Source organism: Corythoichthys intestinalis, chromosome 17, assembly GCF_030265065.1.
Source record: "Corythoichthys intestinalis isolate RoL2023-P3 chromosome 17, ASM3026506v1, whole genome shotgun sequence".
NCBI lineage: Eukaryota > Metazoa > Chordata > Actinopteri > Syngnathiformes > Syngnathidae > Corythoichthys > Corythoichthys intestinalis.
This window is the reverse complement of record NC_080411.1, coordinates 1,633,036-1,638,455: the sequence shown is the minus strand read 5'-3', so window position 1 is coordinate 1,638,455 and position 5,420 is coordinate 1,633,036.

Sequence of the window (5,420 nt, the reverse complement as noted above, 5' to 3'; positions counted from 1 at the left end):
ATTTACAAAGATGACTGCCTGAAGAAAACATCAAAATTCCCTCAGTCCTGTACGATATGGTGTTGCATGTCAGGCAAAGGCACTGGGGAGATGGCTGTGGTTCGAGCTTTATTTAAAACATTGTTTTTTCAAGCTTTTTATCTGTGTTTGTTCTACGTGATAAAATGTCTGAGTGCTCTTCCGAGACTGGCGATTCCATACTTTGTGCTAGGGGTTGTGTGTTTCGGTATCACCGTGACAGAATGAAATATTATTGAGAAAATTGCAAAAAAAAATGTAGGATCATTTACACTACCGAATATTATGCTTGAAGTGCAGAAACATTTGCCCACACTTTTATATTTCAAACTTTTAAAGCTAAACTACTTGATGAAAACCGGTTCATGTTGCAGGTGATTTTTTTGTATATGATATATCATCAGCTATGCTCATGTAATATGATTTGTGTGACTATGGGTTTGCACACTTTTTTTCCCCTGTACGTGAAGAGCACATAGGTAGGGTGACAACGCATTTTTCTCTGCAGATTCTGTGCTTTTGCACAATCGCTCCGAAGTCACAATTAGGCATATTTCATGTTTTTGTTGTCATACCTTCTTTGTTATTGTTTGCTTTATGATCAAGCCACCAATTTTGGTTTCATCAGTGGTTCCTTCCAATTCACTGACAGAGGAAAACACTATAAAACCAATCCCTCAGCCAGTTTCGAATTAGAACGTGAACATACAGATTGTATACACACACTTTGGTTCACCACATATCACTCACCTCAAAACTTGTTAACGGGGTTAATCTATAAATGAATTAAAGTGATGTCACGTTCATGCCGCTCATCGTTTCGCTTAAGATAATGTCACATGCTCATATCCAGAAATGTTTTTATTTAGTTGTTCTATTGGCTGAAAGTGGAAGTACCGTATTGGCCCGAAGATAAGACGGCCCTGATTATAAGACGACCCCCTCTTTTTCAAGACTCAAGTTTGGAAAAAAGACTTTTTGAACACCAAATTAATTTTTAGACAGAAAATGATTACAGTACATCCAAAACAAACGATTCTAACAATATATTTGAGAGAAAAAGCATGTTATTTTGCCTCATTCAAATCTTAATATCTGAATATTTAAATATGTAAACTGAAGTGCAATCACATTCGTAAATGAATGGCTTCTGGTTTTTGAAATGTAAATAAACCAGTCTATTGTGATAAAACAACAAAATTGCAAAAACTGCATTAACCATCAAAGTGAAGTCTAACTGTAATTGTAGTCTTGAAACAAATCTGAATAAGGAAAAAAATTGCAATAAAATAATGCAAACTGGTTAAACTTGAGAGTAGCTGAGATCTGTCATGACAGAACATCACTTCAATGATATCTGGCGCCATCTAGCATCATGAATGGGCAGAGTAGCTGAGATCTGTCGTGACAGAACATGGCTTCAATAATATCTAGTGCCGTGAATGGGTATAATGTAAGGCTTTCAAAATTATCGCGTTAACGGGCGGTAATTAATTTTTTAGATTAATTACGTTAAAATATTTGACGCAATTAACGTACATGCCCCGCTTAAACATTAAAATGACAGCACAGTGAAATGTGTACTTTTTGTGTTTTTCAGAGTTTTGTCGCCCTTTGCTGGCGCTTGGGTGCGACTGATTTTATAGGCTTCAGCACCCATGAGCATTGTGTAAGTAATAATTGGCATCAACAATGGCGGGCTACTAGTTTATTTTTTGACTGAAAACTTTACAAATTTTATTAAAACGAAAACATTAAGAGGGGTTTTAATATAAAATTTCTATAACTTGTACTCACATTTATCTTTTAAGAACTACTAGTCTTTCTATCCATGGATCACTTTAACAGAATGTTAATAATGGTAATGCCATCTTGTTGATTTATTGTTATAATAAACAAATACTTATGTACTTATGTACCGTGTGTTGAATGTATATCTCCATCTTGTCTCATCTTTCTATTCCAACAATAATTTACAGAAAAATATGGCATATTTTGTTGATGGTTTGAATTGCGATTAATTACGATGAATTAATTTTTAAGCTGTAATTAAGTCGGTTAAAAATTTTAATCGTTTGACACCCCTAGTATAATGTGTAGGTCGCGAATATAAGACGACCCCCTCTTTTTCAGTCTTATTTCAATGCAAAAAAACACTGTCTTACATTCGGGCCAATACGGTATTTTGGGGGGGCCGGTCTGTTCTGTCCAAAATGCCAATGCAATTTACAATTTGTTGCAACTTTTGGCCTGTCCCATCAGTGATCACAAAGTTTTTTTTAATGCCAAATTACCTACCTTTTTAAAAATCTGGGTTTGGAACTGGTAGTAGATTAGAATTGACGCACTGGCTGGGAATCAAGTCCATACAATCAGTACTCTACAAACATATACTTTCTCTCTCTCACACTCTTTCTCTTTTATTATAAATAAACACTCATGAATTTGAATGTGAAATATCTTGTTATTCACATTCTGTTGTGGTACTTCTTGCTGAAACTGTGTGTTCTAAATTACCAGTTTTTTTATTTTATTTAAATAAAAAAGCTGAATAGCAAATGTATAGTCATTTAATGTGGAGAGAGAAGGTAAATGTTTTAAAAAAAATAATACTCAAACTTATAACTTGTGTTCTCCAAATACCACAATGTAACTTACATGATGGTGCTCGATTAGTCACTTCTATTTTTCTTTAAAATCCATATAAACAAATCATGAAGGGAATAACATTTGATGTTGTCTACAAACATTAATTTTAAAAGGGAAGTTCAGAATTTTTTACATAAGGCCTAATCGTCAAGTTAGCGGGGGTTAAATAAGTCGGCGGAGTTGATTTCAACAAATTATGTGCAGTTTGTTAGTTATTTGTTGGGGTTAGGGCTCCGTAGTGGCTGAGCTTGCGTGAAGCATACCAATAAAAAAACAACCAATGCATGCGTGTCAATCACCGATGACCCATGCAATCAATAGTGTTGGTTATACTGTCAGGATGTAGTCATCAAAAGGCACCATTGCATGTCAATAATTTTAGTATGAAGTAGTGCTGCAACGATTAATCGATTAACTCGAGTATTTGATTAGAAGAAAAGATTCAAATTAAATGTTATTGCTTCGAGTATTTGTTTAATTAGAGTGGGGTTGCAATGGTTTATTTTGAAAGTGTTTGCATTTAGTTTTAGTGATTAGGGTGGATACACTGCCCTCTGGTCTGCCTCATTTCACATGGCTGATTCCAACTGCTCCCTGTTAAGACCAACGTAAGCTAAGTTTTTGTTTGAGCTCATGTTTTTTTATGCATTCATAATTTAGTTTATAGGCATATTTAGCCATTTTTTGTGGGACTGTGTGTCTGAACCATTTGTTAAAAGCATTGTAAAAAATAAAGTTAGCATTTTATAGCATTTAAGCTAGCGGGCTTGCTATGTATGTTAGCCAACTGTTCTTTTGTTGTACATAGATCCTCATTTTTTATTTATTTTTTTGTACCATTTGAGGCTCAGCTCAGGTATTTTAATTTTTCATGTTCCTTATCCGATTACTCGATTATTCAAACTGATACATCAATTAATCGACTACTAAAATAATCGATAGCTGCAGCCCTAGTATGAAGTATGAACAGCAACATTTGTAATCCAGCAGCTCTGCAGGGAACAGGCTGTCTAGTGATGTCACATTGGTTTTTTTTTTTTCACTGCTGATTTTACCCAGCTTTTACCCAGACTTGGCACATGGCAGCCAAAGCACTCCTCTCTATTGTGGTCACATTACACATCCTAAAAAAAAAAAAAAGTTCCGGAGAATGAAATAAACTACAGCAGTTTGGTGTGACATTGTTTTTTCGGCATGGGTATTTTGAACAATGATGTGCATTTAGAATTTATTTGATTATCTTAGCTCTGCTAATAACGTTTTTTTTATTGGCATGCTAAGCAGGCACGGTTGACTTTGGCCACTCTGGAGCCCTGAAACTAACAAATAACTGACAAACTGCACGGAATTTGTTCAAATCAACTCCACCGACTAATTAAACCCCCGCGAACTTGAAGTTTAAGCCTTATGTCAAAATCTCTGAACTTCCCCTTTAAGAGCCTCCAACGTTGCAAACGTTAATTGGAAAAACACGCATGTCTTGACTCAAAATTAAACTGCATAGCCAGCTTTAATTGGCAAACCAACCCTTGCATTTTAACATTTTTAAATTGCAGGTGAATGTAACGTAAACCATTGTGAAGCGCCTAAAAATTGAAGGTTGTAGGGGAGCGGCCTACAGTGTTCAATGTCCTAATCTGCCATTTTGCATGTTCCCTACTTTATAATCTTGATTTTGTATTGACTCAAGTGTTACTACTTGTGTATATGTATATATATGTTTTTGTTTTTTTTTACTTGTTGTAAAATGTACAATAAATCAGTAAATGGTATAACACCTATCCCTCAAGGGTTTGATTTGTGTGTGTGTGTGTGTGTGTGGTGGGGGGGGGTCTGGTGAAGATCTTTTACTGAGAGCGAAAAATTGGCCGTTACAACTAGAGATGTCCCGATCGATTGATCGGGTCCGATCACGTCATTTTCAAAGTATCGGAATCGTCAAAAAAATAACGGACATGCCTTTTTTAAATATATATATATTTTTTAATGAAATCGTTTTCTAATTGTATTTAACGTTACAGATATAATATGTTACACTTATCCAGAGTCTTTAGTTTAGGCTTAAGGTAGGGTTATCACATTTATACCAATAACGGCAGTAATTATTTTTTTAAAAAATGTGTCACGTTAAAATATTTAACGCAATTAATGCATGCGCTGCATGACCCACTCACGCAATGTCGCGCTCAACCTGTAATGGCGCCATTTTACCTATATAGAGAGATAAAAGAGAAGATAAAATGAGTAGAGTGAATTTTGGCAGCTTTTGGAGCCTTTTTTTAATTGGCTAAAGCCTTACAATCCCCCTCCCTACGATTAGTAATATCATGGGAAGCAATGTGTGGAAGCAAGGTAGCAATTGATCTTTTTCTTAACACCTTATATTATTTCCCAATGCAGAGAAGATATCTCAATTGGTAGCACTACGCACAGTCATGGTTCCACTTCCCATCATGCATTTGGGATGGCCACAGTATCATTTACTGAAAGCTCAACAAATACACTAGATGGCAATATTTAGTCACAATATACAAAGTCACAAGTCTTTCTATCCGTGGATCCCTCTCACTGAAAGAATGTTTATATTGTAAATGCCATCTTGAGGATTTATAATCATAATAAACAAATACAGTACTTATGTACTGTATGTTGAATGTATATATTTGTCCGAGTTTTATTCATTTATTTCTTAATGCATTGCCAAAATGTATATGATCGGGAAAAATTATCGGGAATGATTGGAATTGAATCGG